General features: G+C 40.0%; 1 protein-coding gene across 2 annotated transcripts in view; it reads right to left on the bottom strand.

The window, feature by feature from the left end:
* ube2o (ubiquitin-conjugating enzyme E2O) overlaps positions 1–13,140 on the bottom strand; it is a 98,372-nt gene that overhangs the window by 29,323 nt on the left and 55,909 nt on the right. The window lies entirely within an intron of this gene.

The following is a 13,140-nucleotide window of genomic DNA, read 5'->3' as shown; positions in this document are numbered from 1 at the left end:
TTCAGAAACTTGTTCACGAGAAATTGAGTTCCAACCATAAAAGAAAAAAAGAAAAAATACACAACGCAGAGACTTCACGGACCCTAATTGCATGTTTGTTTCTGTGTCAACATGCAATTACAGAAAATCAACACAGAACATGTGCGACTTATGGAAGAATGAAGTCCATGCATGAATACTGCTGGTCTGCCGTTTCTTTGTTTTATTATGTTACAGGTATGTGTGTATGCCATGATGTCATCACAAGCAGCATACTGGTATAAAGCATCACCTCAGATTTCCATGAACAAGCCTCATGAGGGACGAGTCATCAGAGCGACTCTACGTGGGAAATGGACTCTACAGGAAACAGACTTCACAGCTATTCAGGCGAACTTCTTCAACGTGATCCCAAAAGTCTCCTGGTCTTCGATTCTGAGTTTACAACAATTCCCTAACCTGAGGTTCTATTATTGGGCCACCAATATTAGAGATTTAAAATGTTGGCTTCAAAATAAAAATGTAGAGTCTCTTCCTTCATGGCTTAAGATGGAAGCAAATTCCACTAAACCCAGCTCACTGAATGCTTTAGTACATTCTCACATTCTTCTACCTCACCTTTTGCTAAGAATCTGATAGTTAAGACCACTCTTAAGACTTGGGCTCAATTACAGTCATACTCAATCCATGCTCCGATAGCCACTAATCAAGTCTTTTCTCTCTCCATGTTGGACAGTGCTATTTTATTTTGGTCTAGTTGTGGCCTTAATACATTTTGTGATTTATATTGATGGCACATTTGCTTTTCAACAGCTTAAGGACACATTTTCAAATACAAAGCAGCATTTTTTCAGATACTTACAAGTTTTTCTCAGGCTACATTTCCAGATGTTCCTCTCCTACCTAATGATACTCCTTTGAATAGTTTTTACTCCGATTAATACAATAAAATGTCTTGTTCTGCCCTTCAGGCATTTAAGTTTAATTTTTATGCTTTTAATTTGGTATACTTTCAGTTTCATGCAGACTCTTATTTTGACGTTTGTTTACTGAGCTAAAACAGGAAGTAGGAAATGCATTAGAAACAGCAGACTGGTTAAAAAAATGCAGACGGTCATTGCATCAGAGAAAATTAATCCTGCCTGTTAACTCCCCAGCAGAAGCATCGCTTCTGACCCTCAAAGACCTGTTAGTCTGCCTTTAAAATGTCCACCTCCACTCCATTTATTATCCTAAATTAGATGCATCTGTTTGAGGTCGTTAGCTGCATAAAGACACCTGTCCACCCCATACAATCAGTAAGAATCCAACTACTAACATGGCCAAGACCAAAGAGCTGTCCAAAGACACTAGAGAAAATTGTACACCTCCACAAGGCTGGAAAGGGCTATGGGGAAATTGCCAAGCAGCTTGGTGAAAAAAGGTCCACTGTTGGAGCAATCATTAGAAAATGGAAGAAGCTAAACATGACTGTCAGTCTCCCTCGGACTGGGGCTCCATGCAAGATCTCACCTCGTGGGGTCTCAATGATCCTAAGAAAGGTGAGAAATCAGCCCAGAACTACACGGGAGGAGCTGGTCAATGACCTGAAAAGAGCTGGGACCACCGTTTCCAAGGTTACTGTTGGTAATACACTAAGACGTCATGGTTTGAAATCATGCATGGCACGGAAGGTTCCCCTGCTTAAACCAGCACATGTCAAGGCCCGTCTTAAGTTTGTCAATGACCATTTGGATGATCCAGAGGAGTCATGGGAGAAAGTCATGTGGTCAGATGAGACCAAAATAGAACTTTTTGGTCATAATTCCACTAAACGTGTTTGGAGGAAGAAGAATGATGAGTACCATCCCAAGAACACCATCCCTACTGTGAAGCATGGGGGTGGTAGCATCATGCTTTGGGGGTGTTTTTCTGCACATGGGACAGGGCGACTGCACTGTATTAAGGAGAGGATGACCGGGGCCATGTATTGCGAGATTTTGGGGAACAATGTCCTTCCCTCAGTTAGAGCATTGAAGATGGGTCGAGGCTGGGTCTTCCAACATGACAATGACCCGAAGCACACAGCCAGGATAACCAAGGAGTGGCTCTGTAAGAAGCATATCAAGGTTCTGGCGTGGACTAGCCAGTCTCCAGACCTAAACCCAATAGAGAATCTTTGGAGGGAGCTCAAACTCCGTGTTTCTCAGCGACAGCCCAGAAACCTCACCTGATCTAGAGAAGATCTGTGTGGAGGAGTGGGCCAAAATCCCTTCTGCATTGTGTGCAAACCTGGTGAAAAACTACAGGAAACGTTTGACCTCTGTAATTGCAAACAAAGGCTACTGTACCAAATATTAACATTGATTTTCTCTGTTCAAATACTTATTTGCAGCTGTATCATACAAATAAATAGTTAAAAAATCATACATTGTGATTTCTGGATTTTTTTTTTTAGATTATGTCTCTCACAGTGGACATGCACCTACAATGACAATTTCAGACCCCTCCATGATTTCTAAGTGGGAGAACTTGCAAAATAGCAGGGTGTTCAAATACTTATTTTCCTCACTGTATATATATATATAATCTTTGTTCTGACTAATTTAAATTTTAAGCATATTGATTTTGTGCTGTAAAAGTAATGTTCATGAAAGCTAGGTGGCTTAGCTAATTTCAGTATTTTGCTGTTTGTTTCCTAGTTTCACTCTCTCATCACTCGTTCCATATGTATGGATTCAGTACAATTTGAAGAAAATAAATCTGCATACAAAGAACTCATGTTTTCTTTATGTTCATGAATAGAGAGAGTTTAGCTCACTGTTTAGTTGGAGTTGTTACACCTCAGCGAGAACAGTACAGTGAAAAAACGTAATCCAGCTGGGGTATCAACGTCTTGAGAAGCAAGTAGATAAGCAAGATGAGTAAAATTGAATCAGAATGGACGAACAATGCGTCTGCAAGCTCAAGAAAATCAAAGAGCTCTCACTCATCGGCATAGAGCGCTGCAGTAAGGGCGCGTGCTAAAGCAGAGGCCGCGAAGGCACGAGCAGCGTTAGCTGAGAAAGCAGCAGAGCTGAAGGTACAAAGGGCAGAGAAGGAAGCAGAGCTACAATTAGGAAAATCAAAGCTGGAAGCCGAACTAGGCGCACTTGAACTTCAAAGAGAGGAAGCCGCAGCTATTGCCCAAGCCGAGGCATTAGAAGCGGCCGAACTAGATCTAGAAGATTCAATCAAGACCGATGTATCTTCTCAAGCAAATTTACAAAATGAAATTGTAACACGCACTAACGAATATGTTGAAGCACATGCTGAACATAACGTAGCATGAACTCAAGCATCTGCCCATGCAACATTACCTGAGGCAGCATTGTCAGAAGGGAGCTATGTCACATGGAATCCTCCATCAGAACGCAACTTACAGTTACAGGAAGGGCAGGAAGAGGTTGAAACACATAACAGACCATCTGAGCATAACACTGCACCGAAAAGGACATTCTTCAGCAACTATGCTAAATTCATGGATGTTACCCACATCAGCACATCATTTAATGGAGGTCATACAGGTCTGGTAAGATATGATGGACATCATACAACACCCATTGGAGACAGTGGACATCACACAACACCTGCTAGAGACAGCGGACACCCCGCAAAACCCAAGACAACACATCATCCTCACAAATCACCACTTAAAGCAACAGCGCCATCATACGTGCCCGTGTATGCACCATCCAACCCAAGCGTGACACCTGAAACAGAACACCTGGCACGATACCTGGCTCGTCGTGATTTAGTGAGTACATGTCTCTACCGATTCGATGATAAACCTGAAAATTATTTAGCATGGCAGTCATCATTCAGTAATGCTACTACAGGCTTAGGACTCACCTCCGCTGAAATGTTAGATTTGCTGATTAAATGGCTCGGACCAGAGTCTGTGAAACATATCAAAAGGATTCGCTCTGTGCATGTCGGGAACCCAGATGTAGCACTTAAAAAGGCTTGGGATCGCCTCCAAGAGTGCTACGCTGCGCCTGAAGTAATGGAGAAGTCTCTTTTTAAGAGATTGGATGAATTCCCAAGAATATCAACCAAAGATTAAGGGAAGCTGAGAGACCTAGGCGATCTTCTTATGGAAATCCAGGGTGCCAGAGAAGAAGGTTACCTCACAGGATTGGCCTACCTGGATACCGCCAGAGGAATTGGGCCCATCGTGGAGAAACTCCCTCACGGGCCACAGGAGAAATGGCTCTCAGTCAGCTCAAGATTTAAAGAAGATTATTTCCGGCTATTTCCCCCCATTCGATTACTTTGCCGATTTCATCTGCGACGAAGCACGCCGGAGGAATGATCCCAGTTTCATCCTTCTATACGCCAGCAACAACGGACTGAAGTCAGACAAGGTAGTCTCAAATAATTATGGAAGAAAAATATCCATTCACAAGACAGACATCTCTTCAGGTAAAGACCCACCTGCGAACTCACCTGAGAGAAAGCCCGGTGGGCCAGAGAAAAACTATCCCATTCACAACAAACCACATTTGCTAAGGAAATGCAGAGTATTTAGATAGTATTTACACTAAATGAGTGTAACGAGATTCTCATTGATCACTCTGAAATACCGACGCCTGATGCAGCCCGTCACCATCCACACCTACGAAGTGTAGCGGCACACATACCAGAACTCGACCCCAAGGCGGAAATCCTCATCTTGCTAGGCAGAGACATTGTGAGTAGGGATGGGTACCGAAACCCGGTATTAAACGGGCCCCGGTGCTGAATTATGAAAGACCGCTGGATCGATAAGCTCGGACGTTATCGGTTCTGCTGTCGGTACTGGAGAAATTAAGAAAGTACACGTTCTATTTATTATTGCTATTAAGAAATTATTATCTTGCAAATTTAATCTCGCCAGCCACTTTATTGAACCATTTGTCTGTGATGCATTTTTGCTAAAGAGAGAGATAGAGATAGAGAGAGAGAGAGAGAGAGAGAGAGAGAGAGAGAGAGTTGAGTTTTGAGTTTTTAAAGGGGTCATGACATGACAAACCAAATTTGCCTTGATCTTTTGGTATATAAGAGGTCTTTGTACCATTAAAACGTCCTGCAAGTTTCATAGCTTAAGACGTCCTCCCCATTATAAACGAAGCATTTATTTAATCAAGCTCTAAATACAGCTCGTTCTGGATCCATGGTATGAAGTGACGTCACGGTACGAAGTGACGTAGCAGTTCTTTGCATATGACCGCCTCCAGCGTAGACAACTACGCTTCAAGCGCAAGATAACTACGCCTCATTTCATCATTGCATCTGTCACGCGCTTCACATGTGTTCAGTCGACGTGCAGCGAGTGGGTCTGTTTACAAGAAGATTGCTATGTCACGACACGCAGATGTGCTGTTCCTGGCTGTGGACAAACAACATGTTTGAATAATATACGCTGCTGAAAGATCCAGACGTCAGGGGAAGATGGATGCAGTTTATTTTTCGCGGATGTCCCAGTCACGGCAGTGTTAATTTAAGCGTGTGTTCTCCACATTTCAAGGATGAGTGACAGTTGAGAACAATCGCAGTTTGATGCTGGCTTTGCCAGAAAACTTTTGTACAAGATAAGGCCGTGTGGACTATTCTGGGCTACACAACGACGACGCAAACTGTAAGTAATGTAGGCTATTTAAAACTTAAAACTTTTTTAAAACGTTAATTGCAGTTTAATTCATTATGAATAATCACCGTGTTTTTTAGCCTACTTATTGTTTTATGACCGTCATGTTCATGCCCCGTAGGCTATTAAAAGATGTAGGCTGTTAAACTGACAAAATAGTTTCACACTTTCTATGTGGACGGGCTGATGCATTCTTAGTTGTGTTGATGGTTCATTTCCTCTGATTCCGACTCAAACATCATTGCAATCGCCTCGCACGCATCACCCGTTACTATGGTAACGGTAAACACAGCTCCGCAAAATCTGCACGTTTTGACAAGGGGGCGTTAACAATTGATGCATAGGCACTGACGTTATCCAATCATAACAGTGGGTGTTAACACTGAACTCAAAGGGGAAACACCCCCAAAACAGACTGTTTGAATCAGAGCATGAGAAACAGGGTGGGAAAAGGTCATAAATCACTAAATTTTAAACGTTTTTTGTCCAAAAAACTATAGTAATACTATAATTGCACCTAAGGGAACACAATAAAAGAAAAGAAAAAACCATGTCATGACCCCTTTAACAACAACTTTTATTTCTCAGAGCTTCACACTGTAATTGTTACATTCTAATCACATTCTTGTCACATATTATTCTTTCTTCCGTATCCTAATACTTATTGCAATACCAAATCAAAAAACAACATTCCATCCACAACTGTGCAAATAGATTCATTATATCCCCACCTTTGCAAAAAACCTTCATAATCATTAACCAGCTTATAAAACTTAAAATCAATCAGAACCCGACTTTTCACCAAATTTTTAAAAACAGTCTCAACTTTCTGCCCCACTAAACCTTCTAGTTTTTTCTTCCTTGAAATATATATAGCTCTTTTAGCTTGTCCAATCAAGAAATTTAGCAATTGACATTTACTTTTTTGTGTCGCTCTATAACATGGACCAAGAAAGAAATTCTGAATGGAGAAATTGTCACCAAAATTAAAAAACATTAACTTCAGTATACTAAACAAATTCTTTAATCTTAAACATTCTAAAAAGCAGTGAAAAATCGTTTCCCTTATTTTACAGAAAGGACATTCATCAGACACATTAGAATTGATAACACTCACAAATGCATTAACAGCAACTGTGCCGTGCAATATTTTCCATTGAAGATCACCAGTGTGCTTTTCTAATGGTGGTTTATAAAGAATTCTCCATACAGGTTTAACATCATCTTCCAACCCCAGTTTTTCTCTCCACACTGTATCTTTTCGTTCTTTAAGAATTGTTTTGTTTAAGATCTTTACACAGCATTTATATAACACTTTACTTTGAACATCTTGAAAATTCAAATTCTCCAGACCCTCCAAAACCAAAAAAAACCCACTTAAACCCTTTAAATCAGGAGTAATTAAAATTGTTGGAAAAGGATCTGAAGTAGTATAAACCACTTTGCCGTTATAATATTCTTTCAACACCATTTTTTCTTCTACTGTCAACCTTTGCAATAATAACTCTAACACTTTACCAACTTGTCGTACAGAATGAATTCCCAAATGAGAGACCACAGCTTGAGAATTACATAGCTCAGGACCACCAATGTCCATTAAATGATGTAACTTTAATGTTTTGGATGAACACAGTATTTGAGATAGTCCTGGTGTGGCTTCATAAGCCACATCCAACCTCGCTCCATGAACAAGAGGTTCCTCAAGCAGCCAGTACAGAGATGTTGTGTCTTGCCTCTGTTTTTTAAAAAGTTGCCAAACATTAAAAAGTCCTTTGTAGAATTGAATCGACGTATTAATCTGTAGTTTGCCAAAGTCTGTTAAAAAGAGTCCTGAGTTCAAATTCAATCCACTCACTTGATTAAACCCTTGTCCACCCTTCTCCGTGGGGAGAAACAGTACGCTCTGGGCAATCCAGTGAAATCCACTCCAGAAAAAGTCTACTATAATGGCTTGTAGTTTTGCCAAAAGCCCAATAGGAGGATCAATACAAGTCAATCGATGCCATAACATTGATGCAACCAAATTGTTAATGACTATAACTCTCCCTCTAAATGACATCTGCGGCAAAAGCCACTTCCATTTTTCTAACTTCCCTTTTACTTTTTCTAAAATACCTTCCCAATTTTTTTGTAACAGAATCATTCCCAAGATAAACTCCCAGATACTTAATTCCATCATTTTTCCAGGACAGGCCTCCTGGTAAACTAGGAGGATCACCATCCCATTTACCACACACCAATGCCTCACTTTTAGACCAGTTTACTTTGGCTGAAGAAATAATGCCAAAATCATCAATAATTTTCTTTAACATCAGTATATCCTTTTGATCTTTAACCATAACAATAATATCATCAGCATAAGCTGATAATTTAACTTTTTCACCTGATTGTGGTATCGACCAGGCTTCAATATTATTTCTAATTTTTACCAACAAAGGTTCAATTGCCAATGCATACAACATTCCTGACAACGCACATCCCTGTCTGATCCCTCTTTTAACTTTAAAAGGTGCACACAAACCTCCATTTATCTTCAGCACACTCTCAATGTCCTGATACAAGACCCTGATCATAGCAATAAAACCTGAGCTGAACCCAAACTCCTCCAGTGTACGCCAGAGATAGCCGTGCTCAACCCGATCAAACGCCTTTTCCTGATCTATGGAAATAAGACCAGTATTTAAACCCAATAACCTGGAGACTTCTAAACTATCTCGAATCAAAAATATATTATCAAAGATAGACCTCTTAGGCACACAGTACGTCTGATCGTGATGAATGACCCGACCAACCACCTCCCTCAGTCTTATTGCCAAAACCTTAGATAAAATTTTCAAATCAGTGCACAGAAGTGAAACGGGTCGCCAATTCTTCATATCTTTCAGATCTCCCTTCTTTGGCAGCAGGGTTATGACTGCCCTTCTGCAGCTCAGTGGTAGCAAGCCATCAGCCAGACTCTCACTCAGTACTGCAAGCAAATCATTCCCTATTACTGCCCAAAAAGCCTTATAAAAGTCGATAGGGAGGCCATCCATTCCAGGTGCCCTGCCACATTCCATGCTCTGCAGTGCAATCTGCAATTCTCCTATGGAACTGGGCTTCTGAAGTTCAACATTCACTTCACTCGGCACTTTTGGCAACCCTTTAAGAAACACATTGACTGGCTCATCCACTTCTGTACTCTCACTCCTATACAATTCTGAATAAAAAGACACCGCCCTTTTTCTAATCTCATTAGGCTCTGTTATGTCTGTTCCAGTCATTGAGTATAGCGAGTGAATATAACGACTTTGACCATTCTTTTTTTCTAGACCAAAGAAGAACTTAGTCGGGCCATCCATCTGCTCAATGCTCTGAAATCGAGAGCGGACCAATGCGCCCTGTGCTTTAACACCTAACAGTTCATCTAACTTGCTCTTTTTGAATTTGAGGAGTTCACTCTGCCCTTGGTTTCCAGTGGATGCTGTTGAATTCTGCAGTTCCACAATTTCGATCTCCAGGTTTTTCATCGACCGGGAAATGTCCCTGGAAACATTGAGTGTGTACTGCCGTCACAGTTGCTGTATTTCCACTTTACCACAATCCCACCACTGTCGTAAAGATCTATATTCATTCTTTTTCAACCCAAACTGTTTCCAAAAATATGTAAATGTCTCAATAAAAGATTTATCTTGCAACAATAAGACATTAAAGTGCCAATAAGCACTTTTGGGTTTTATATTTGCTATATAAATATTACATTCAACTAAACAGTGATCAGAAAAACTTACAGGTAAAATCACACATTTCTTTATAACATTAAAATGATGCTTACAACAATAAAATCTGTCAAGTCTAGCCAAAGTAATTAAATTCTCTCTTGCCTGTGCCCATGTATATTGTCTTTCATTCTTATGCAATATTCTCCAGATATCATAGAGATCGTGTTCGGAAATGAGTTTCAACATTTCATGCTGAGATGCAATATGGGGCTCTTTATGGTTCCTATCTACTTTAGCATCTTCTGTGCAGTTAAAGTCTCCTCCCATAAACATATACTCTTCTTGTTCCAAACTAGAAAGAGCATCATTCAATTTTTTCAAAAAGTAAACCCTCTCAGGACCACAAACAGGAGCATAAACATTTACAAAAATTAAAACAAATTTTTAAAATTTTGCTCTAACTTTCAATAGTTTTCCTTCAACAATGTGTTCAACCTCATATGATAAAGGTTTCATGTGTTTTTGAAACAGAACCGCTACACCACCACTAGATTAACTTTTATGACTTAAAATAACTTCTCCATCCCATCCCATTTTCCAATCAGTCTCATTTTTTGCATCACTATGGGTTTCTTGAACCAACATCACATCATATTTCTTTTGTTTTATTAATTCAAAAAGCTTTGTTCTCTTCCCACTTTCTCGTACTCCATTTACATTGAGTGTGCCCAATCTTAGCGTGCTCATAAATGTATGAATAGAGACCAAAACTGGGCAAAGCAACCAAAAAAATAACACAAGAAAAATAAAGAAATCATTCCGTTTCAAATTCATCATTAAGTATATTCATTTTAGTCTTTTGCACAAATTTTTTCAATCTGTAAATCTCTTGATCAGTCAAACTATTTGCACCCTTCTCTTTCATTGACATTTTAGCTGAATTAACAAACAATTCTCGATCCGGGAAATAATCTTCCACTCTCACTCCTTTCATTCCCTTAGTTGTTTGTAAGATTTTTTTTATTTTCTCAATCGTATAATCACTTCTAACAGATCTTTTTTGTGAGGCTGAATTCACAGATCCTGAAGAATCACTCCCACTTTCTGGGGCGGATTGAGACTCATCAACATTGCTCATATCTGATTCCATCCGAATCTCAGAATTTCCAACATCTTTTCCCGATATATCATCTCCAGTTTCTTTCCTAACTCTCTTCCCACAGCCTTTTTTCTTCAATTTCCGTTTAATTGCAGGTGTTTTAAACACACTTTCATCTTCTACCATTTCCATATCTTCCTCACCTCCTATAACAACCACTTTAGGATCAGTTGCCTCAAACTCTTTCCTGTTTGCTATTTCATCCTCATTCACAACCTCTTCCAAGTTTTCCTTTTCAACAAGCTTAGCTCCTCATTTTCATTTTTTAGAATCATATATGTCTGTCTTCTAAATGAAACCACATGTTTTAGCTGAGGTAACTTACACCCTAAAGCAATCTTCCTGATTTTAGACACAACTTTACCATGTCTCATTAATTCTCTTTCAATCATCTCATCTCTGATGAATGGCGGTACATTTGAAAGCGTAATCCTTTTTGCCGGCTGGACTAAAGGCATTACCGGGGTAAACGCACTGTTGACGACAATCCCTCTCACTACAACATCATTAACTTTCTCTACACTATTCAAAAAAATCATTACAGCACTATTCATTCTAGCTGCAGACAAAATACTAGAGTATCCAACTACTTCAGCGACTGCAATTGTGCAATCTTCAACCGAGCAACGCTCTGCAGTGATGACTTTAATGCCATGCTTCCGCGTTAAGTTATCTAAACTCTGAGACGCCGCCATAGACCAACGCTACTTTTGCGTCATCGAAGGGTAACGCCCCTTTTTGGGGGAAAACAAACGGATTCCCCTGAGAACAGAACTCGCTCACTCTAGACCTGCAAAGTTTCTTGATAGCAAAAATCGCACAAACATACACTCTCTTTGGACTATTCAGACATCTACCACTATCTCGTGGAATCACCAAGTAAGTAGCCTATTTTTTTGTCATTAACACACTCACAGTATGACAAACTCATAGACTGTAAAAAATAGTACAAACTAGACGATGAGGCCATGTCAAGAGGAGTCGGTGGTTTACTTGGATCATATTTCACTTGATTTAAGCTATTGACATAGTTTTGTTGTCGACTAGCTATAACTTACTAGTTAGAAAGACGAAGCTGCTAGCAGCTACGTGATTAACGTTAGCTCTCACTAGGCACGCTACCTTGGCTGTTAACTGATTTTACTGTTGAAATAGTGGCAGGCTAGGACTAAAGTGGACTTGGCTGGTTTCTGCTTGTGTCTAGAAAGTGCTAGGACTTTGAAAGTTGTAAAAAGGTTTACAGTGTACGGCAAAATATGTATGGGACCTATGTATGGGGCATGTTTTTCATTGTCTCTACCCCACTTAAGGTACGGACTATTTATGTTTTTAGCCTCTGACATGATTGTTCTGATTACAGTGTTTAAGGGGTTTCTTACTAGTATAGCTAGTCGACAACAAAACTGTTAATAGCTTAAATCAAGTGAAATATGATCCAAGTAAACCACCGACTCCACTTGACATGGCCTCATCGTCTAGTTTGTCATACTGTGAGTGTGTTAATGACAAAAAAAAAGGCTAACGTTACTTACTTGGTGATTCCACGAGATAGTGGTAGATGTCTGAATAGTCCATATTTGGCCACTGCGTGGGGTCATTAATCCAGTTTTCGACCATTTCAAAGGGACACCTCTGTAACTCCCTATCCAGTAGCTTCTTTAAATACCGCTCACGGTCCTCGGCCGTCAAAGAGAGTGTATGTTTGTGCCATTTTTGCTATCAAGAAACTTTGCAGGTCTAGAGCGAGCGAGTTCTGTTCTCAGGGGAATCCGTTTGTCTTCCCCCAAAAAGGGGCGTTGCCCTTCGATGACGCAAAAGTAGCGTTGGTCTATATCGGCCAGCGTCTCTACTATTGTACTAGCCAAACAAACGATTTACACAACCACAGCCGTAATAAGAGAAAATTAGAAAAACTCACTCATTCAACGCCACACACTCTTCCGCTCACACGCTCCCCACAGACACTCCGCGCATGCGCACGAGAGATTACTGAGAGATACAGAACTAAACATTCAAATGGTTACACTTTAGATCTTTGATATTAAGCTAATTTTATTTTAGATTTAGATTTTGGCTTCCAATGATTATAAAAAATAATATATTTGAGGTATAACCATTAAAAACTAAAGCCGCATTCTGTCCAGCGCAACTTCCTTGCCTTCACAGCGGTGCGCTGTCATTTCTCCCTAAAACCCAAATGTAACGTCAGAATCTGCACGATCGGTGATTGTTGTAAAATGTAGTCTATACTGTTGCTAAACTGCGGGACGTGTTTGATAATAAAAGGCTATTAAAAGTACCAAAATTGACGCAATAGACGCTGTTCCAAATGCGGCGCGCACTCCGAAACACACCGCAACGAGACAAGCAACGTATTTTTTGGACTTTGTGTGCGCATCTAAACGATCAAATATACACAAAAATATGTCAAAATATTCTTGGCCGTCTTGGAGATTCACTTAAACAGTTTATTCACTTAAATACAGTTTATGTCTTAAATGGGCGTTAATAGTTGGGAGAAAATATGATGCGTAATAATGATTAGATCTGCATTTGGTCTTAAAGAGGCAGCAGTCTAATAAACCTGCTGACAATTGCTCCATTAATGTGAATCAAACAATAAAAGGCAAAGAGAAAATCAGTCGCAGCTCTTG

The sequence above is a fragment of the Abramis brama genome (genome assembly GCF_963993115.1).
Source record: "Abramis brama genome assembly, chromosome: 11".
NCBI classification, from domain to species: Eukaryota; Metazoa; Chordata; class Actinopteri; order Cypriniformes; family Leuciscidae; genus Abramis; species Abramis brama.
The sequence above is the reverse complement of the archived record's forward strand: the minus strand, read 5'-3'. Positions and strand labels throughout refer to the sequence as shown.